Here is a 23,321-nt window from a genome sequence, read left to right as displayed (position 1 = left end):
TGTCATTTTCCTTCTTAAAACTGCATAAACCAGGAAAATAAAACCAGGAAATTTAAAACTTCAGTTTCCAGATCTGAAGCATGAACAGATGGACATAAAAAAATCTAGTCTTTTTTTCTTTTTCATTTGCCTATCCACAACCTGAATACATCAAAATTACCAGCAAAGCCAACTTTCAACATAACCATCTTTTTTTTTTCTTTTGGCTCCCACGTTAAATGTTAGGACACTAAGTATTGATTCAATTCAAATTGATTATATTGCTATCTAATTTTTAAGCCACAGAAACTGACCTCATCCAGAATTAATATTGGAAGACATAATTTTGTTAATTTTACATCTGAAATAAAACCTTTAAGTATACAAAATGAGGTATAAACACTTCTACTTACTTCAGCTTTTCTACATGTTTTAGTATTTCTTAGCTTGGAAAAAGGGAGTAAAAATAAAACAGATGGAGAAATTTGAAATATCTGACTTGCTGGGCCATTACTCATTACTACAATATAAGCAAGGCTTGAAGGCAAAGACAGCAAATACTCAGCGAAAACACTGAGTGAAAAAGATTCAGAGAAAGAAACAGTCATTCCTCATTCAACAAAAACTAGAGTGCCTATTATGTGCCAGGTAAATTAGCTAAGATGTCCTCATGGAACACATAATGTGGTAAGTGCTTCACTCAGGAAAGAATTAGGTGCTACAAGATGAGAATCCAGCCCTAGAAAGGGAGTTAGTGCCAGGGAAGGCTCTCTAGAGAAGCTGATCTTAAGCTGTGACCTCCATGATAACTAGACGTTAGCCAGGTATGGGAGCAAGAGCTGGGATGTGCTAAGAGTAACAGCATGTGCATAAAGCCCAGGGCAAGAGAGAATATGGTCCAGAGATAAAAATCAAAATATGGCCAGAGCATTGCCTGGGCAGAGATAGATGGGAAGGTGTGGGGAGGAGAGGGACAAAAGATGAAGCCTGAAAAGTAAGCAGGGAGAGGCCTTTCTGCCCTTAATGATACAAGTGAGGGGTCAGACTGGGTCTGAATAAACATTTCAGATACGGCTTGAATGGACTGGGGCAAACATGCTAGAGCAAACACCAATGTTCAATCCTCCCTTGCCTTTTCAATTCCTACTAAAATAATGGTAGGGAATTTATTTAAAAGGCATAGGCTTACAAGGATAAAATGAAAAACTGGGAAGGACTGCAATGGAAAAGAACGTGAACCAAATTTCAGAAGATGGAAAGCAGATGGATGAGTGGTGGTCGAGCAGAGAGGGGGAGGCAGAATGTGTCCATAAGCATGCAGGGTTTTTGTGTGCGTGTGTATGTAGTTTTAGCCAAGAAGAAGGCTGCGTGTTCCACAGAAACTCTGAAAGGCTCAGGAATTTATCAGTCCAGGTTCCTCTATATAGAGGTACACTTGTGGAGTGACACTGAAAACAGAAGAATTGATAGTGATTTTACATAGAGAGAAATCAAACCCGTTGATAACTTCTCTAAGCCCATGCAGCTCCCGCTTCAACAGCAGAAAGGATGCTTCCTAACTTGAGGGGTTAAACCAGAGACCAGGGGAGGCCAAAGGCAAGGGTGAGTGAAGTGAAAGTACACGCATTCATTGGTGATGTTTCTCCAGAAACTTTCACCTATTTGGCTCCCAGATAGCTGGAGATTCCCCTTCTAGGAAATTATAAGAACCTTTCTCTGGAAACTAACTAAACTGATTTAGTGAAACTGAAATGTGGGGATGCCACAACAAAATAATTGAATTTGTTTGTTCATTCCATGAGAAAGGTCACCAGTCAACAAGCCCTGTCTCTGAACAGAGAACTTCTAATCATCTGTCACAGTCTTGCTCTCTGATATCAAGGGACAGCCAGGAAGCAGCAGACATTTGAGGAAAACTCATAACATGAAACAAACAAGACAAAGCATAAGAAAGGAACTTGTGATATGGAAGTGCTGGAAAGGGAAGAGCATGGTCCCTTTAAACGATAGGGAATGGGGGAAGGGAAGTGCTGGGTAGGGGAGGGTGGGCTCCCTGGCTAGGGCTCCACCCCCATGGACCTAGGTGAAGACAGGCATTGCTCGCCTAAATGTTGCATTTCCCAAGACACCCTGTCCTGCCACGCCCCCATCCTGTGCCTATAAAAACCCTGAGACCCCAGCAGGCAGACATACAGGCAGCTGAATATTGAGAGAAGCACATCAGGGGAGGAATACACGGGTGGCTGGACATCCAGAGGAACACACCAACAGGCACCGGGTATGATCCAATTCTTCTGGTACACCAAGGAAAGATACAGGATACAGAAAGCCCTCTGTCCTTGCAACAAGGTAGAGGTTTAATTGAGCTGGTTAAGACAAGGTGCCCATAGACAGCAAAAGTAAAAGAGCACCCTGTAACACATGCCCACTGGGGCTTCAGCTGTAAACATTCACCCCTAGATACTGCCATGGGGTCAGAGTCCCACAGTCTCCCATATGCTCCCCTAGAGGTTTGAGCAGTGGGGCACTGAAGAAGCAAGTCACACCCCCATCGCACACCCTGGGAGGGGAACAAGGGAACTTTTCCTGTTCCACTTGGAAGAAACTGAGACAATGTAGAGAACAGCAGAAAACTTACAAAAAAATCCTATAGAAATATCCACATTGATAATTGCATCCATGGCAGAAAAGACAAATGCAGTAAGAAAGGACATCCAAGAACAAGAAAGAGTGCTTGCAATTAAAAATGTAACTAAAAAAAAATAATAATAATAATCAATGGAAGGGCTGAACGATAAAGTGGAGAAAATCTTGTAGAAAGCAGAACAAAAACAAAAACAAAAATAAGGAGGATGGGAAAAGAGATAAAATAAGGTCAATTTAAGAGTTGAAGAAAGTGAATACCGAGAAAATAGTGTGGGAAGAAAATCAAAGAAAAAAATATAAGAAATTTATTTGTATTGACTAATTGAGTTCCTAGAATAATAAAGGAACCAAAATTCAATCCAAGTAGAATCATTATAGAATTTCAGAATACCAGAGGCAAACCAGAAAGTCCTAATACCTTTCAGGTGAGGGAGCAAGGGAAGTCACATGCAAGGAGTCAGAAAAAGACTGCTGTCAGATTTCTCAGGAGGAAGTTTAAAAAGCAGAAAAAAATGGAACATGACCTCAAACTTTTGAAATAAATTATTTTTAAATAAGAGTTCAATACTTGGTCAAATATCAATCAAATGTGAGGTAGGCCAGAGGCATTTTCAGGCAATCAAGTCTCTTATGTACCCTTTTTCTTGAGAAGATACTGGTGGATGTGCTCCCTACAAGAAAAAAGTAAACCAAGGAAGAGAAAGACACAGAATCCAGGACATAGTTGACCCAAGGGCCCAAAGAGCAAATAGAACAAACAGGAGCAAGAGAATTGAGGCCTCCAGAAGGCAGAGTCCAAGAAAAAAAATGGAAATGATAGGTTTCCTAATGTGGCCAACACTGAGCAGATGAATTAGTGACAGTGACAGAGCTTGGGAATGGATTTGTTGATAGTGACACAGAAACCAAGCAAATAAACCCAATGTAATAATTAGCTCCAGGAAAAAATGAAGAGTTGTTTGGGAAAGGAAATCTAATCATAGAACACAATGAGGCTCAGCAGGGAACACTTTTTACATAGTAATAATGCTGTAAACACAGAATATTTATTTAACCAAAAGTTGAGATATAGTCATATTGGAAAAATAGGGTGAGGGAAAATGTGTGTGTGCATCCATGCTTATAAAAGAGAGCTAACTCAATCATTTCCAAAGGCAGGAAAGTCAATAGATCTCTCACATTTAAAAAAATCAAGAAATACCAAGATAAGAAATTACTACAATTTTGTCAGAGCGTAGGCTCTGAGGAAGGTATGGGGCAGGGGGGTAGGGAGGACTGAGGAAGAAGATTTTGCTTTTAATTATAAACCTTTTGTTGTACTCTCTAATGTTTTAAAACTAAATACATGAATTATCTTGGGGATTCATTATTTTTGTAATCTCTGGAAATACTGTGCAAAAATCTCTTTGAATATTGCCTCTTAAAATTTTTTCTAATTTTTCCGTCTGGAACTCCTATTAGACATATGTTGGATTCTCATCTTTTAAGATCTTAATATCTCTTTCCTATTTTCTTTTTTTTAAATTTATATATATATATATATGATGGGATCTTGCTCTGTTGCCCGGGCTGGAGTGCAGTGGCATGCTCACAGCTCAATGAAGCCTCCAATTTCTAGGCACAAGCAATTCTCTTGCCTCAGTCTCCCAAGTAGCTGGGACTGCAGACTCATGCCACTATGCCCAATATCTTTCCTATTTTCAATTTCTTCCTCCATTTTGCTACATTCTTTTAAGTTTTTACTATCTAGCTTCTAGGTGGCCAATTCTCATTCTATCTCTTTCTCTCTCTCTCTCTCTCTCTTTTTTTTTTTTGAGATGGAATCTTGCTCTGTCGCCAGGCTGGAGTGCAGTGGCATGATCTCGGCTCACTGCAACCTCCACCTCCCAGGTTCAAGCAATTCTCCTGCCTCAGCCTCCCAAGTAGCTGGGACTACAGATGCATGCCACTATGTACAGCTAGTTTTTGTATTTTTAGTAGAGACGGGATCTCACCATGTTGGCCAGGATGGTCTTGATCTCCTGACCTGGTGATCTGCCCGCCTCGGCCTCCCAAAGTGTTGGGATTACAGGCATGAGAATGTAATCCTCTATCAATTCTCTCTTTATCAATGTGTAATACTTAGCATGTCCACTGAGTTAATTTTGATGGATATATAAAAATTCTATTTAGTCCTTTAAAAAATATGCATTTTTATGGTCTATTTTTTATTTCTGTTTTCAATTTTTTTCTTATACCATTATTTTAAAACCTACTTTATCTTCTCTATCCAGAAGTCCTAGTATCTGAAGTTCGTGAGAGTCTAATCCTATAGGAAGTTGTTAGAGCCAGTTTCTGACCTGCTAAAAGTCAGAAACTTTTGGACTAGAAAATGGATAGGACACATCAGAAGAGAAGGTTTGTGAATAGGTGAGGAAGGTGACAAGTTCACTTTTAGGCATTACTCAGCATGACTTGGAAGAGCTATTGATGCACCAAAGTGAGCCAATGGAAAGAGGTTTGAATCCAGGTTTTATCCTTCCTTAAAAAGGAAAAAAAAAAAAAAAAAAAGAAGTAGTTTTCTAAAGTCTAAGATATTTACTTAAGGTCTTAGGCAACCTGAGGTATTTACAGAGTGCCCATGCAAACTCAAATCTCTGCTCTTACGGGAAAAATAATCAGAAGAAAAATCAGACCTTTTAACATTCTATGGCCAAATTTCCCTCTTCTGAGCTTTAAAAAAATTTTGCATGTTGGTTGTTTAAAGATCACAACAATCCATGGTCTTCTTTCAGAATACAGTGAACATTATTGTGAGGTTCAAAATTATTTGCAGAAGAGTTTTTTACTTTCCACCTTGAAATATTTTTTCTTTGAAAAGTAAGTTCATGAATATGGACAAATACTCTCAGTAGAGAATTAATATGAATTCGGAGTTTGTGTTAATATTATTGTGGGTCATAGCCACAAAGATGTACAAACATCTCTATAAATACTAAAATGGATATAAATGAAAACTATATACCTTTAATCATATAATAAATATTCTAAAAAAGGTATTATTCAATGGAGTTCTCATATAAAATAAAAAAAATTCTTGTAACTTAAAAAGGTAATTATTCCATTATTTAGATGTATTGAGAGTCTGCATGGGCTATCTTAAAGTATAGTGTATATCACCTGAACTGTCAATACATGCTGTATTTTATACACATTTAACACTTCAGTAATGTATGCCAGGGTATAACTGAGTCCTAAGAGTGTCAAAAGCCAGATTATTCTAGAACTAGATATTAGTTTGGGAATACAGACAGCAAATGGCCAGATGGCCCTGCAGTAAACTGCTGAAGGCCATTTAAAACCAATCCATGTGTAGATGTATTCCAACAGAGAATTATGGGCAACAAATCAATGAGATACCAAAAATTGTGTTACAATATCTTTGTTAAGCCAGAAATAACATTCCAATTTTATAGGACTAGAATTAAAACAAATCTTATTCTTTACTTCCCTGTGGTAAATAAATGAGCAAAATCAACTCTGTTGTCTAGCAGGTTTATGGCCCACAGTACATGCTCACTATGCAGTTGCTGAATGAATGAATGCCTTGGTGTGATGAAGTGGAAAAGGTTATGTATACACTATTCTATGCTTTTCTGGGTCCTGAATGTTTCTGTATACTGCTGTGTGGTTTGGGAGTTTGAGTATGTTTTATTTAGGTGGTTTGCATATGTGAAATGGAAAGAGGTAAGGTTGGCTGAAGGGTAATTATTTCTTGATGGAAGAATATAAAAAGTATAAACAGATCAGCTATTGCTTAAGCAAACTCAGCTCTTCATTCCTGATCTACAATGCAAATGGTATACAAAATAAGGTTTCATTAAAGAGTGACTGTCACATCAACAGGAAAGAGAATGAAGACCTGCTATGCAGTATTACTAGATATATTGAATTTGTTGTCACTAAGATCAACAAAATACTCCTTTGAAGGACTATACACTGTGACACAGAAATAGCTTTGCTACATAGAACACTCCTTTGATACAATTTTTTTTCATTTTATTGTAATGGGGTTATACTTCTTGAAGAAATGAATATCAATTTATTGATGACTTGGACTACTATTTAAAAAGTAATACGCCAATTAGAAAGCATCTGTGATAACTAACAATCTATTTTGAAAGAAAAAAAATTAGAATCTTTCTATCACATGATATCCCCATCACACGAATTAACTCCATTATCGTAGGATGTGGAATGGGACTTTTCCTGTCACCTTGGCATTTCAGCTGAGGCTCTAATGCTGAGGATTAATACCTACAAACGCTAAACAGAGGTGCTAGGCACACCTCTGCAGGACTTGCTAAAGACAGAAATATTATCTGTAAAATACTCTTACCCCATCACTCTCTAACAGCCTATATAAGAAAAGGGTAGAGACTGGGATATCTGCCAGGAGAGGGGCTGGCATCTCTTTCCCCAGGCTGGATGGCTGCCAAACTGCTAAAACTCAACACCTGCCTCCTTCCACTCCTAGTACAGAGCACAGAATTCTTGAGAGAACCTACTGCATGCCCTCTAAAATATGGGACATAGATCATGGTGATGGCCCTGATTTGAGATTCTGAAGGTAGGAGACTGACCAAAGTTGTCAATATGGCAGGTCAAGGAGAAAGGCAAGCAATGGAAGTAGTGTCTGTTTTTACTGTTTGTAAGGAAGAAGATGCCTGATGTGTTTTCCTGTGGGCCTAGTGGTGGGGGGAGGGAGCTAGGCTTACACAGTATTGAAAGGACTATGCTTAAGAAGACTGGGCCTGTAGGGCAAGGTACATGCAAGTGGGGTATGACCTGAGAAAAGGAGGTGATTACAAGTCACACAGATACGGTTTCATCCATGACAGGTGTACTACCTCTGTGTATGAGGTCTCCACAGGTGTGTCTCAAAAGAACATAACTAAGTGCCACACAAAAGACCCAACCACAGGCATCTGACACCTAAGAGAGGCCCTCAAACAGCACCAGCTATGTAACTAGCGTACTCCCCTTTTCTCTCATCCCTCCTCCCAGTCCAGTCCCTACTTCAGGAGCCTGAAGGAGAGGGGAGAAGGCATGAACGGATGTATAAGTAACTGGTCTATTGAACAGGTTGGACTTTATAGGGTATAAGGAGGGAGCCGTTTTAGTTTCCCTTCCACCATTGCCTTCAATCACATTCTTAGATCTTCTTCTTGTGGGTGACAACTTGGGAAGATACTATGGCTTTCTGGCTTGTGGCTAATTTCTTCTGGTACTGTTAGAATATTTTTCTCCTTCCTACATTATAATCTAGGGTTAGAAGAGGCCTTTTCAAACATGGTGCTAAAGGTAGAAACCACAAAAGAAAAGAATGGACTTGGTTGGGAGCGGTGGCTCACGCCTGTAATCCCAGCACTTTGGGAGCCCGAGGCAGGTGGATCACCTGAGGTCAGGAGTTTGAGACCAGCCTGGCCAACATGGTGAAAACCCATTTCTACTAAAAATACAAAAAACTAGCCAGGCATGGTGGCACACACCTGTAATCCCAGCTACTTGGCAGGCTGAAGCAGGAGAATCGCTTGAACCCAGGAGGTGGAGGTTGCAGTGAGCCGAGACTGCACCACTGCACTCCAGCCTGGGTGACAGAAATTCCATCTCAAAAAAAAAAAAAAAAAAAAAAAGAATGGACTCATCTGTCATCTGTGTAAAATAAAGTATCACAGATTTCATAAATACAACTGAAAGACAACACACAAAACTGTAAGAAATATTTGTAACATATACAACAGAGTTAATCAGTTAACGCTTGGAAATCAGTGGGAGCTCACTGTCAGGTTCAATTAGCTCCCTCTACTAGATGACCTAGTAGCTGTGTGACTTCAGATGATTCACTTAACATCTCTGGGCTTCAGTTTCCTCTTCTACAAAGGGGGATTAATACTATTACTGACATTACTGGGTTGTGGGGAGGATTAAATAAGCTAATTTATGTAAAGCACTTAGCACAGCATCCAGGCAAGAGTATGTACTCAAATAAACCTCAGCCTTTTATCCTCATTACCATGATCAAATCTCCAAGCGGCAAGTGATGGGTAGTAAAAATTGATTTGTAAGCATTCTTCCCCTATTTTGTCTGTATCAACACTGTATTCCAGAATAAGCATGTGTTACTTTGGTAGGGAAAAATACATAAACTATTTCAATTAAAAAATAAGAATAAAGTCATTTGTGATCCTCTGCCAACTTTACAAAGTAGAGAAAAGCAGCTGCAGTTTCTTACTTGGGCTAGAGATGATTCTCCTGTTCAGTTTGTTACACATAATGTCCCTCCATATCCAATGGAGGCATGGAGGCAAGAGCCATCTGGTCATTCATTGACAGAAATAAATATCTGATTACCAATTACGTTTCCACTGATCAGTATATATACACACAAGACAAGCAAAAGATATAAGGGCCTTAGAAAACAGTCATAGGAATAGAATCAAACATTTTGTATCACAGCATTATATTATGTTGTCACGTTGGGTTTTACTTGTTTATCACATCACCTCATTTACCCTAATGAAAAATTACTCCTCGGACTCAGGTTCCTTGACTGGCCTCACCATTCATTCTGGGCACAATTTTATAAAAATAAGGCAAATGGAAAGATACTGATGTCACTTGTCAGATGAAGCAAAACCACATGAGAGGCCCTGGCTCTGGTGCTCATTTAGGTTAGGGTGAAGTAAGAGGGAAGAAGTTCTGGGATGTATGTCACAGTATTTGAAATGGCTGCCTTCTGCAAACAAGCTCAATTTACAAGAGAAGCACACATAAGGTAGAGAAGGGTTTCAAGTTTTAAACTATGTTACTAAGTACACATTTGCTTCTAAACTTTAAAGCAGCGCTGAATTGCATTTGGATAGAGTTATAGCATTGCTTTAAACACACACGCACACCCAGAGACACACACCATGGAGGTAATCCAGTTACTCCTGCAGCACAGATGTGCACAAGAATGCTCTAAGTGATTAAGATAGGGCTTTAAAGTTAGTTAATTAGAAACATCTCTTTTTCTATGATCAACACTGATACCAGCTCGAGTTCTGGTTGGTGGAATTTAAATTTCAATCTATATTTAAATGTTAAGATGCACTTTGGACTTGCTCTTGTGCTGTGGAATTGGCTTAGTGTGGGGGCCATTAGTATCCAAACTCCTTCGATCAGTTCTAACAGTTTTAAAAACAGAATTCTGTTTACCTCATATTATTAAACAGAGCTTCTTATAAATAGCACTTATGCTTCCTTGGAAGGAAGGATAACAAAAGTCATAAATGTAATATTATAAAACCTATTTTCATAGAAAAATAGTTTGTCATTAACAGAGCAATCACACCACTCTGCTCTGATTACTGGCATGATCCTTTCTAGAAAGAACATAGGACTGTTGAGAGGGTAAAGTATAACAACACATAGGAAAGTGTTCAGCCTAGTGGTTGGCACAAATACTTGCTTAACAAAGTTTAGTGTTGCAAAATGAAGGTTATTGCCAGAGAAAGTGAACCTAGAGAGTTAAAATAAACATATACTTATTTTTACAAGTCCAAATTTTATTTTCACAAGACTTAAATATCAAACTCTCAACCTATAGATGTTATATTGGAAAAATATTTCTGCTATTGGAGATTTTTAAAGTTACAGTCACATTAAAGTCCCAAAGGTCAAATGAGGCTGCTTCCTACTGGCCTTACATTCCCTAACCCAAGCCGCATGCAAGAGAACACAAGGTCACTCCTGGCTTCCTGGAGCCATGTTGATGAGACCATGCTTCCACCGATGGGCAGAACAATCCAATTTCCCTGGATTACTAAAGAATGGATCAATTAGGTCATCTTCTAACAAAATATATATTCTTCTTCTACTGGAAAACAATATGGATATACTCTTTGAAAGAGATATACGTGATCATTCCTGTCTGCTAGGATTAATGAATCTGCTGGTGTTAATGGCAAAGAAATTTGTTTGCAAAAGAATGGCCCTTTCATTTTGCTTTATTTGTATTTTGCTCGCAACACTAGAGAGGTTGGTAACTATGCCAGTTAAATCTCCCTCTAACTAAAATGGTCACATATGTCTGAGAAACAGGACTGGGAGGGGATTTGTAGGGTGTCTGTGTAAAAATTCATCAGTAGGAGAGTGAGAGTAGCAAAATACCTTTAGAATCAAATTGCCTTGGACTCAAATTTCAGGGTCACCATCTAATAGGTAAGTAACCCTGGGCCAATATGACAACCTAGCTGAGCCTTTTGTTTTTCACTTATCAAATGAGAACAACCTCCTAAGGATGTTTTAAGGATTAGTTGAAATGTTGTATGGCTAACTAATGCATCTCTTATTAGAGGGAGACTATGACTCAATAAATTCATTTCACACTGAGACTAACTTCCCCAGAAAGACAACATACCTGCTTAGCCTAGACAAAGTGGTTGCTGATGTTTTGGGTTACCATTATTAGAGGGAGACTCCTGGAAAAGTCCCAGAATTGTTTGATGAATTTATGTATTTTCTTATATTTATTTTTATGTCTGCTCTAAATAGCCCCACTGAATTTCTCATCTTGCACTGGTGGCTACTGCTCATGGTAGGGGTCTAACAACTTTCCAGACACCTGAGTTGTGAGAAATGGCAAACAACAATGATGACATCCACCACCCGCCTTCCCTTGTAATTTGTTCTCTTCTTCCATTATTTCTGATTGGTTTAGTTGCACTAAGAACTCAAAGAAAATCACAAATAAATAGGAAAGACCTGTTTGAGGAATATTATTCAAATTGGTTAAGTGCAGATGCTTTGAGAACTGGCTTTAAAAAAACATGCTAGCAAAGCTCAGGGAGGGGAGAAAAGAAAAAGAAAAAATCTATAACTAGACACCAGTATCAAAATTTTCATTCTTAAGATTGCTTTCCTTTTTTTTCCACTTTCTCTTAGTCAAAACACTATCAAGTCATAACTTATACTAAGAGTACTGAAAAGCTTTCAAATAGGTAGACAGATATTATCTTCCTAATATGTTATTACAATTATGTTAAAGGTTCAATTCTATAACCTGTATATAATTATACAGCATAGCGTGAGTGTGAGTGTGTATGTGTGTGTGTGTACCCGTCTGCATTTATTTGCATTTTTCTAGAAAGGAGCTCATAGATTTCACCTAATTTCTAAAGAGATTCATGACATCTCTATGAGGTTGAGAAGAATTCATTCATTCCATGAATATATTTTGTACAAATACTTGGTTAGGTACTATGGTAAGCAAAGGAACACATGGAAGACAGTGTTTGGCCTTTGCAGTTTACAGTGTAGCAAATGATTTGAATAAGGGGGTTGGAGTGAGGTGAAAGTATTAATCTTACCACCTTACTAATTACTCTTCTCTCCTAATTCCACCCTACCCCATCTAAATCTTCTTTCCCAAGTCTCACAATCTCCTTGGGACAAATTCTCCATATTAAGCAGTATTAATATAGTGCTTAATAATCAGCTTCACTGATGTTGTTCAAGCAACCTGCAGTGGCCTCTCTACTTTATCCTGAAAGGTTCAGTTCAATGTCTACCTTCCCTAAGACACTTTTTCTGAAACTCCTGAATATTGTTGACTACTTATCAACCATGACTGCTGGTTTCATGTACCTTTGTTTTTTCTTCCTAACTAAAAGTAAGCTCTAGGAAGCAGGAATCATGTCTTACATATAATATTTTTGTTTGTGTTCCTGCCTAGCTTGGGCCTACTCTAAATGACTGTTTCCTGCTAAAGAAGATGAATAGACTTAAGGCTTGTTCTCTAACCTAGATTCAAACGAAGGAAGAAGGAAGTCTTCTTAGAAGGAAATTTTAAAAAAAAGATGTGGAGAGTGTAGAGGAAAATAAATGACAAGAGTCAGTAAAATAATATGTGTCAAGAGAGACAGGGAGAAAGATATGCAATTGGAAGTATACAAGAGGTGCTGGGCTCTCCATGGAGGGTGATTACAGAGGCACTATGAAGCTCTAGGATTATTCTCAGACCTGCGGAGGGAGGCACAATGCTGTTAATCATTGCAGTCAGAAAAGAAACCTCATGGAACTTGTTCATTTCTGTGAACGAAGCTGTAGCCAAGCTAAGAGGCATGTTGTCTTCCTACGGCATGAATCTTAGTGTGAGATGGAGCTTGCCAAGGCTCATAAAATGTACCCACTTCTGTTCATTCGAGTGGGAACAAACGTTCCCGCCAGACAAAGCTCATAATGCTAATGGATCTTACTGTAGTTGCACATCAGAAGTTTTAAAATACTGGGGAATTTGAAGATACTGTTGATGTCTAGAACCTATTTCCAAAGACTGATTCACAATTGATCTGGGATGGGGCCTGAGAACTGTTATTTTTTATTTTTTTATACCAGGTGGTTCTAAGTTGCCAGCAGAATTGAAATCTGCTCTAATTGCCATCTAGGAAGAAAATTCAAGGGCTTGGGTGTAGCGGCAGGATACCCCGTCGGTACGAATCCTTTTCAAAAGTGAAGGCCATAACCTTAGAAGAGAAAACTGGATATAAAGAGCAAACAGGTGGCTACATAGATAGTGCTAAGAGTTGCTTTTGTAGACTCGAACAAGAAAAAGTACACAGAGAAAGTGTTTTTCATGAAGCCAGGAAAGAATGTCCCTAATTTGCCAACATCACCAAGAAGCTTTTAAACTGAATTGTGGAAGGAAGAGCGGGAGAAAAATACTCAGATACAATCATAAAACCTGAAGCCATGGAGGATAAACAAAGCAGCGAGTGGTAAAAGTACCCAAAGCATTTTAGGAAAAAATTAAAGGCAAGCCAGCAGCGATGAAAACTTTGAGCCTAAGTCTGTACATCAAAGTTTGAACAAGAAGCCAATTTACTTTGGAATTTTTATGCAGTTTATGAAATTTTTATGCTCTTAGGGGGTATGAATACTTCTTCTTCTTCTTTTTTTCTTGAGACAGAATCTCACTCTGTTGCCCAGGCTGGAGTCAGTGGCGCGATCTTGGCTCACTGCAACCTCTGCCTCCTGGGTTCAAGCGAGTCTCCTGCCTCAGCCTCCCAGGCAGCTGGGACTACATATGTGTGCCACACGTTTAGGCATGCGGCTAAAAACATTAGCACTGGCTAATTTTTTTGTATTTTTAGTGGCGACGGGGTTTCACCATATTGGCCAGGCTGGTCTCAAATTCCTGACCTCATGATCTGCCCACCTCAGCCTCCCAAAGTGCTGGGATTACAGGCGTGAGCCACCGCTCCTGGCCCTGGGGGTATGATTATTTTTAAGATGCTGCAAGGCAATGAGAGATAGGAAGCACTGTAATGATTAAAAGTGCAAGCTTTGGAATGTGACAGTTCTGGGTTCAAATCCTAACCTTATCACTTACTAATGGTGTAGCTTTTGGTAAGCTACTTAACTTCCCCAAGCCTCAGTTTCCTCATAGGCAAAATGGGGAGAATTATATCTACATCATAGGAATTACCATTAGCATTAATATAGTTAGTACCGAATGAACTCGAAGATGTTAATAACCCAGCACCAAATGTGGAACACAGTCTTTACTTAATAAATACTTGCTTTTGAATAGTAGTGCTATTGTTAAGAATAAACCCTAGCCAAAATGAAAACTTTGTTCCAAAGGATAAAAGATTTGCTCAAAAGAAAGAGCCATGTACATCATGAAAATCATAGTGTCTGTGTTGCAGATTATAAACCCAAGGGTGGAGGCATTTTGGGAAAAAGAGCGAAAGTGGTGGTGATATTTGTTGGAAAATGCACTCCAGACTGCCAGGCCAGGTAGAGGATGTGGTTTGGTAACAGAGATTGCAAAACTGGAGGAGAAGTACATAAAGTGGTGGTGGGGGACTTCAACCATGAGGATACCATCTGGAAGTGTTGCTTGGCAAAAACACAACATTGGAAAAATTCTTGACTTACTTTCCTAAGAGTTTAAGCTCAAAGAAGGCAGATGATGCAAGCAGAGAAACTACTTTTCTGGACTTATATCAGACAAACTGGGATAAAGGGTGAGTGCAGGATGTGGAAATGATCAGGAACTTGAAAGAAAAGTGGCCACTTAGCATTGTGAAACTCAAGAGGGAAAAAAAATAGGGACTAGATAGAATTTGGTATATGTTTAGATTACAGAAAAATTTCAAAAACATGAGACAGAAGGTAACTATTATCCCATGGAAAAGATGATGTGAAAAGTATAAAAAATATTTTGGCTTATAAAATAATGGCTACTTCCAGAGAAATACTAAAAGAAAAACAAACACTGTTTTACTATACACTTTCAACACTTCTGACAACAAATGTGTGTTTTTTCTCCACAATGACCAATTCTCTAACACCAACAAAGTGTTCTACAATTCAGTTTAATTCTGAGACTATGTACTGAAGTTAAGGGTTAAGTACTACAAGAGTGTCCTACTTTAGATGCCAAGTCTGAGCCTTAAATACTTCTGACCAACAGCTATAAATTGGTGTTCCCACAACCCCTCTTTGGGTTTGATAATTTGCTAGAACAGCTCACAGAACTCAGGAAAACAGTTTACTTACTAGATGACTGGTTTATTGTAAAAGGATACATCTCAGGAACAGCCCAGTGGAAGAGATGCATAGGACAAACAACAGGGAAAGGGGCATGGAGCATCTATGCCTCCTCCAGGTGCACCCCCCTCCCAACACCTTCATGTGCTCATCAACCTGAAAGCTTTCCAAACCCTGTGCTTTTGGGTTTATAGGGAGGTTCCATTATGTAGGTATGACTGATTACATCATTGGCCATTGCTGACTGAACTCAATCTCTATCCAGTCCCTCTTTCTTATCAGAAGGTCAGAGTGTGGGTGGGGCCAAAAGTTCCAACCCTCTAATCACATGGTTGGTCCCTCTGGCAACCAGCCGCTCCTCCTTAGGGGCTTTCCAAAAGTCACATGGGCATGAACCTAAACTCAGTTGTGGTTGAAAGAGACTTGCTATGAACAACAAAAGACACTCCTTTCAACTTTATAGCTCCTATTACTCAGGAAACTCCATGCATTTTAGGAACTCTGTACCAGGAACCGGAAGCAAAGATCAAATATGTATTTCTTAGTATATCATTGTATCACAAACACACAAGAAAGCAGTGGGGCCGCATGGGATGAGTGGATGCAGCAATGTGGGTGCAGAATAAAGCTGAGAAGAGTTAAGTCTTCGAATATCCAGGATTCTTACACTGTCAAGGAGTCCCCTTGTTCTCTGCTGTTCTCTGTTCGAGGAGAACCAACTAGGGTGAATGGGTGTAAGTGAGGGAATCACATTTTGGAGGTAAAATGTATGAACAATCAGAGCCATTGCCCTGAATGACCACTAAGATACCAGCTAATACAAAATTCTGGGATAATTTTTTTAGATCTCTAGGTTGGAACAGAGTCCTGGACATAGTAATGCAAGCCTAGCTTCCAGGCTTCAGCTTAATAGCCACCACCAGGAAAGCTAGGTGTTTCATCCATGTGTACACACAGCACCACCCATTCCTCTCACACTTGTTATTATTTGTCTGCCTGCTATCCCAGCCTTTATGCCATAGGGATGATTCTATTCTATTCACTTTTGTACTGCAACACCTAGCACTAATCCTGGCACTGAAACACTTACTCATGTGCTTTATATTGGAATTTAGACACGTTAGCAGCCTGTGTCTTAGGCTTCATTTAAAAAATGAGATTGCAAGAGAATGAGAGATGGAGGGTTGCTGGTTAACACACCTGGATTTACAATCCAACTCTAGTTTATTTTCTCAGGATATTCCATTTGAAAATGAAAAAAAAATCTTAGTTTTTAAACTGAATTTGCCAATGTTCCTCCTTCCACCTTACTAAAAGTATTACAGTATATACGTTTCATTCTTGAGGGGAGTTCAATTAAAATCAATATCAGTCTGAAAATTTCTCCATCTCCTTCAAATTACCTGGTGCCTGATCTTCTGTTTTATTTTGTCATGTTTTACCTTGTTTTAAGGAGTGGAGCGTTGGGAATGACCACTTTAGTGACAACCCGAAACACATTAAATTTTCTCAAGGTTTAGTCTCTCAGGCAGGTTCCCAACACTCATGGACAAGAAAATTTACCCATCCTGATGTATTGCTTAGCCATATCCTCTAGTAATCTGAGAAAACAGACAGCATGTCAACTAATATAGTTTGGAAATTTGTCCCCGCCCAAATCTCATGTTGAATTGTAATCCCAAATGCTGAAGGCAGAGCCTGGTGGAAGGTGTTTGGGTTATGGGGGCGAATCTGTCATGGCCTGCTGCTGTCTTTGTGATAATGAGTTCTTGTCAGACTTGGTCATTTAAAAGTGTGTGGCGTCTTCCCTGCCCTCTTCTTCCTGCTTCAGTCATGTAGGATGTGCCTGCTTCCCCTTCTACGTCCGCCATGATTTTAAGTTTCCTGAGGCCTCCCTAGCCATGCTTCCTGTACCGCCTATGGAAGGAACCATGAGCCAACAAAACCTCTTTTCTTTATAAACTACCCAGTCTCAGGTAGTTCTTTATAGCAATGCAAGAATGAACTAATAGAGCAATCTTCAACAGAAATGGTTTTTAAGCTCAAGTATAACAAAAATATTGTACTCTTCTTAAAAGCATGCATGATATAGCATTCATTTCCTTATTCAACAGGCTATGTGCTTTGAAAAAGCATTATATTTTTAATCAGTGTTACAATTTAAATTTATAAAAAGACCATAGTTATTTTATAAAAGTAACTATCATCACAGAATCTATATGTCAAATGTAAAAAAAAATGGTTATCAATTCACAAGGGAATTTAACATTTGACAGATGTGTAGAACCTTTGAGGCACACATCTGTCAAGTTTCAAACAGTCAAATAATAATGGTGTAAGCAAAAGAAAAGTTTAAACATTTTTTCCATTTCAACAGTTTTGAGAACAGAATTGGCTTATAATCTAGTTAGAAATATACCTCAAAAAATGAAATATCACATCAATTTAGTTAGAGCATATTTACTCTGAAAATTCAGGTCCTTTCCTATCCTTTTCGGCTTTTTCAATGTGGTGTTGCTAGATGAAGCTGCAAAGAAATGGGCATTTGAAAGCAAACAGGGCACCCTAAATCACCTATCCCTTCCTTATTTCACTGTATCTTTCTATTAAACTAATCCCAGAATACCAGAGCATGTAATTTCCTGGTTGGTGGAAATCCCTCTAATCAGGATATTCAGAATTGATGTCTCCTTTAACTGGGCTCCTTTTGTACTGTATACAATACGGAGGGAAATGCTATCATAACACTTCAATAGTTAACTGACTTTATGAGAAAAATAGTTCCAAATGTTTCCTAAAACCTTCCAAACCGCACCAAAGACCATTATTGTAATATTATGTTTCCCTATTGCCTCCATTATTTAAGCTTGCCTCTCTTGAAATGATACTTGGATGAGAAAGTCAGGTTTATATAATGTATAAATTGTTTCCAAAGGAAAAGCCTTGCTGCATAATTATTATATACGTAGAGATGCCAGATAATTTGTTTTCAATAGCTCTTCTTTATTAATTGACAAAAGAATATATTTAAAGCTTTTGGTTACTGAAGCTTTTGGAGAGAACTAATATTTTTTGTCTCTAAGCTATCTAAGTAGGCTTTGTGTAATTCTATTAAATTTAATACTGAACACAAACAAGATTATACATCATATTACATTTAAAAACACTTCCTTACTATCTGTGTGTCTGTAACACCATGTTGTACACCTTAAATAGACATGATACAATTTATTTTTTTAAAAAGAAGGTACCTACATATTTGGTACCATATACATAACCTATATACACTGTGTATCATTAAAGTCCATTTACGGTAACATTATATTTTAGAGAGTCCAGTTTCAAAAAGAACCTTAATGGCAGGTTGGCACTGGATTCATTCCTATGGTGCTCCTGTTGCAACTTTAAGTGTCTCATTTCAAGTGCTTTTGCAACAGGATTTTTTTTGGGAGTAATCAAAGGTAGTATGTTCAATAAATAGTCTAAAGACAGAAATAGCCCAAATGTCCTTTCATAGATAAGTGAATAAACCAATTGTGGCATATACATACTATAGATTATTCAGCCATAAAAAGGAATGAACTACTGCTACATGCTAAAATATGAATGAACCTTGAAAAATTATGCTAAGGCAAAGAAACAAGATACAAACAGTCACATATTTTATGATTCAATTTATATGAATACATAAATCCAAGGAGATAGAACACAGATTGATGGTTGTCAGGGGCTGGGGAGAAGTAGGAATGAGGAGAAACTACTTAATAGGTAAGCAGTTTTCCTTTGGAGTGATGGAAATATTTTATATTTTAGAACTAAATAGAAACGTTTTAGAACTAAATAGAAATGGTGCTTGAACAATAACGTGAATGAATTCTTTACTTTAAAATGGTTAATTTTATACTAGGTGGATTTCACTTCAATACATTTTTGTACAACAATTAAGTGGTAAATATTTTACTGTCCACCCATAATGAGATGTCATTTAGTGCTGACTAAGAACATGGACGAACTTCATGTCCTGTGGTCTCCATCAACCCTCACCTAACGCCAGCTTGTCTCCAGACTTGGGAGGAGGGATGGACACCCTAAGCAGAGGGACCTAGCGGTGGCAGCTCATGAGCACGTGTGTCACAAAAGCCAGAGGAGATGCTGAAGGGCATGGGGGCAGGGACAGAAAACAAACAAATAAATAACCTGAGACCACTCTGTTCTATTTTGAAATTTAAATAGTAATCTAGTAATCCTTCTTAAATGTGATGTAAAATATTCTACAAAGAAACATCTTTCAGATAATTATCTCAAAATATAGTAAATACTCACCAATGCCTAAGAAAAACAATTTTCTACTTTATGATCAAACTCTGTAGATACACGTAATATATGCAGGCAGAAAAAGAAGAAAGACTGGAATTCTAGAATTTGAGAAAATGGACATAAAAAGCTCCTTGTAACAACTCAATAGTATGATCTCATTAAAACTCTTTTTGCAATATAGCATTTCAATAGCTAGATGATTATAGGAGAAAAATAATTCCTTTGGTTCAATTTTAGAAAGAAGGAGACATGAAATTACAAGCACTTGGTTCAAATCTCAGCTCTGCCACTTATTGTGTGACTTTGGTCAAAATATCAATCTCTCTGAGCCTCTGTATCTTCATCAAGAGAATGCTGATAATAATGCTTAAAATTTTATGAATTAAATTATAATGGCTATGCCTGGTACATGACAAGTGCTTGAGAAATGTTTTTCCTTAACTCCACTTGCCTCTTTTCCCTAATAAAAAAAATTTATTCATAATCATTCATTGCTGTGAATGTCCATATAAAATCAATAACCAAGAATGTTTTTCCTGTGTTGAGTGTCTTAAGTTGTACATACTTTGAGACTTCACAGTGTTTGAGACATACAGACATAGATATAACATATATATTACATATACATTACACATGCATATACATATATTACATATGTATGTAATATATATATGTTTGTCTCACATCTTAATGCCAATTCTAAAAACGTTTTGCTTTTTGAACTGTTGAAAAACAATGATACAATTCTCTCTATCCCTGTAGAATCTTCAAAAGACATGAGAACAAATGTGGTTTCCTTCTAAACAATTTATTCATTATTGAGTACTTACAAAAACAAGAAGCAACTACAGTATACCCAATATTGTATGCAATACAACATTCCAAAATAACTCAGAGAATTGTTCCTGCTGTCTGAGGAGCTTACAGTGTGAGTAGGAGAGGGGAATAACAACAATAGCAGCAATCGTAAAATCTTGTGAAACAAAATCTTATTTTTTTTTATGTGGACTTACCACATACACAGTCTTAAATTGATGTTGTATATGAAATTGAATGTGAATTCTACCCCTCAATAGAAATTAAATTTAAATTTTAGATTAAAATTAAGGGATTCATGTGGATTTTAAGTTATTTTATGAAGAAGCATGAAATAGTTTATGTAATATTAAACACAACATGTAGAACAACCTTTGCTTTTTCCTACTTTCTGTCAGAAAAAAACATCCTTTTTGCTGGCTTTTATGTACATTTTGTGACTCTGATGACTACACAACTGAGATTTTATACAACCATAGAATTTGAGACCTGCTAGGGACCAGGGAAATTATTTAGTTTTACCCTGTTTTTTCAGGTGTGGAGTCAAAGGTCTAGAAAGCACCATTTCCCAAAGTGTATTCTTGAAAATACTTCTTCAGGATTTTAATAAGCATTCCATTAAAAAAAAATTATTCCTTTAAATAAGTTTTAGACATACTACATTAAATGAAATTTGACAGGCTCACTTACTGCAGAATTCTCAAAGAATTGAATATGCGAACGTGCTCTGTGAATACTCATTCACAGGGAGATAAAGTGTGTGATGCGTCTCCCCCTCCCCACTGCTCCTTTTATTAAAGAGGGCATTCCATGGGACTACATGTATAGAACCCATTTTAGGGAACATTGCTCTAGAAAACTTAACTCACAGATATGACCAAGTGAGCTCTGACTTTGTGAATGTTAGGATGAGAACCATGTCTTTTGGTTTCTAGGCGGAGGAGTTTTCTACTAAAATTTACTGAAAACTCCTTGAAAGGGTAAAAACAAGTTTGAGGTTTCCTCCAAAATAAACAACTTTGGTGAACTACATTCTGTGGCAAATCCTTTATTTTGTTCAGTAATGGAAGATAAAAATGCATTTTCTGAGCAATATCCACAAATCGAACGTGCCATTCACTTAGGGTCCCTGGGAGTAATACCATCGCTTTGATATCATCTTACATCGGCACAACCTTTTCCTGACTTCTGTTTGAGTCACTCCTATTTTTAAGTAGAGGTTTACAGGGACCAGAAAGGCACAAGGGCAACAGTGAAAGCTGTACCATCCATCTTCAACACACTGACCAGCCCTGGCCTTGGCTTTCTTAAATTTCTTTCAATTGACACTGTTTCTTTTTAAAGGTGATCCAGTGGGCTGAAGGTTTAGGAACCTGTACACTGGAAATCGCTTGACAAAATGTCATTGAAGCTATTTGTATACTTGTGAAAAGCTATGACTGGCTTGCTAAGAACCTACTCTGCTTTAAGAAATATGTGTCACTTTGTCAGAGTAATAAAAACAGGGGATATGCATTTTCAGTTTTTAATAGCAAAGGGTCATGCAAGTAATGTGTCCCTTTGCTTCCACTGACTATCTTTTTCTTTAAATATTCCACAAAAGAAAGCAACGGAAGTTGACTTTAATTCTTTTAAATTATCTTTAAAATTCAAAGCAGAAAATGCCTAGTATTAATTTTAAATTTTATATGCTTGCTTTTAGAAGCATACATGAATATGAGCGTGAGAGCAGACAGTAAGATCTCTACCATGCTTAGCATACAACAAAACCTCATGACTATTGTTTTAAAGAAACTGTACCCTCATGATTGTCTTACTTTATTATCACTTGCTTCTGCTTGAGTTAACTTGTGCTTGACTCTGTTAATTTATTTCACCAGACCTATATCATCTTCTAAAAGAATAAAAAATGTTCAAAATGTTTTTCTCTGTTTGCCCTACTTGGAGGTCTAGGACTCTTAAGTTTGTTTTTTAAGGACATTCTTCTCTTGCCTACTGTGCACACGAAAGGGATCTATGCTAGTGAGCTATATATGTCGCTAAGACCCTAAAAGTTCATGGCCATGAAGATAAGAGGATCTTGCAGTAAGGTGTCAGAAAATCCAATAACTGGAATGAGAAAAAAGAAACAGAAAGGAAGATGGGATGGAACAAAATAACAGTTTATGAGGAAAGGAGCTTAAGTAGGTGAAAGTCTAGAATCCCAAGGGTGGGGGACTAAAAAGGGAGACCTCAAAGAAAGAACTGTTATCAGATGATGAGAAGAACTCAAACCCAAATACTGACATACCTGTCAATGACTCAAAGCTTCTTACTCAACACAGAAAATGCAGGGTATGTCTATTAGACAATGAGGTGGATTTATTATGATTACTTTTTCATTTTGCTTCAAGAAAGACACTGAAATAACTTCTCTTCCAGAGTGTACTCCAATTATACTAATACAATTGAAACTATTTTAATATATTTTTGGATTTATCTTCAGAGTCTGTCACATAGTTCATTCATTCATTCATCCATTCATTCATTCATTCATTCACTATGTCTTCAAGGAAAATTTACTATGTCAGATTGCATGTCAGACACTTTCACTGCGCTTGAGAATTTCACAATCCTATATATTAAATATATTCAAAATTTCTAAATTTTGGGGTCAAGCGATTTTTAACACATAACCAGAAGTTAAGAGTTCAAAAGAGGAAAACTGTGATAACCAAGCTGAGTAACATCTTGGGTCACAATAAGTAATAAAACTGACTTTTCTTTGCTGGTTCCTACACGATCGGGGAAGGAAATGTCCCAAAATATTTTAAGAAATGGCATCATCACTGAAATCAGTGTAGTTTTATGAAAGCACTGTTTAAAGGCCAATCCTCTTCTGAGTGAATAATTCAAGGGAAAAATACCCAGTGAATATCTGTCACATACCAGTACCTGTAATGTACAATACACTCTCAGGGTCCATATGTATAAAGTGCAGCCTT

The 23,321-nt window shown here is 37.7% G+C and overlaps 1 protein-coding gene across 10 annotated transcripts in view; it reads right to left on the bottom strand.

Annotated features, from left to right (window-relative positions):
* GTDC1 (glycosyltransferase like domain containing 1) overlaps window positions 1–23,321 on the bottom strand; it is a 453,744-nt gene that overhangs the window by 137,711 nt on the left and 292,712 nt on the right. The gene's annotated exons all lie outside the window — the stretch shown is intronic.

Source organism: Nomascus leucogenys, chromosome 20, assembly GCF_006542625.1.
Source record: "Nomascus leucogenys isolate Asia chromosome 20, Asia_NLE_v1, whole genome shotgun sequence".
NCBI lineage: Eukaryota > Metazoa > Chordata > Mammalia > Primates > Hylobatidae > Nomascus > Nomascus leucogenys.
The sequence above is the reverse complement of the archived record's forward strand: the minus strand, read 5'-3'. Positions and strand labels throughout refer to the sequence as shown.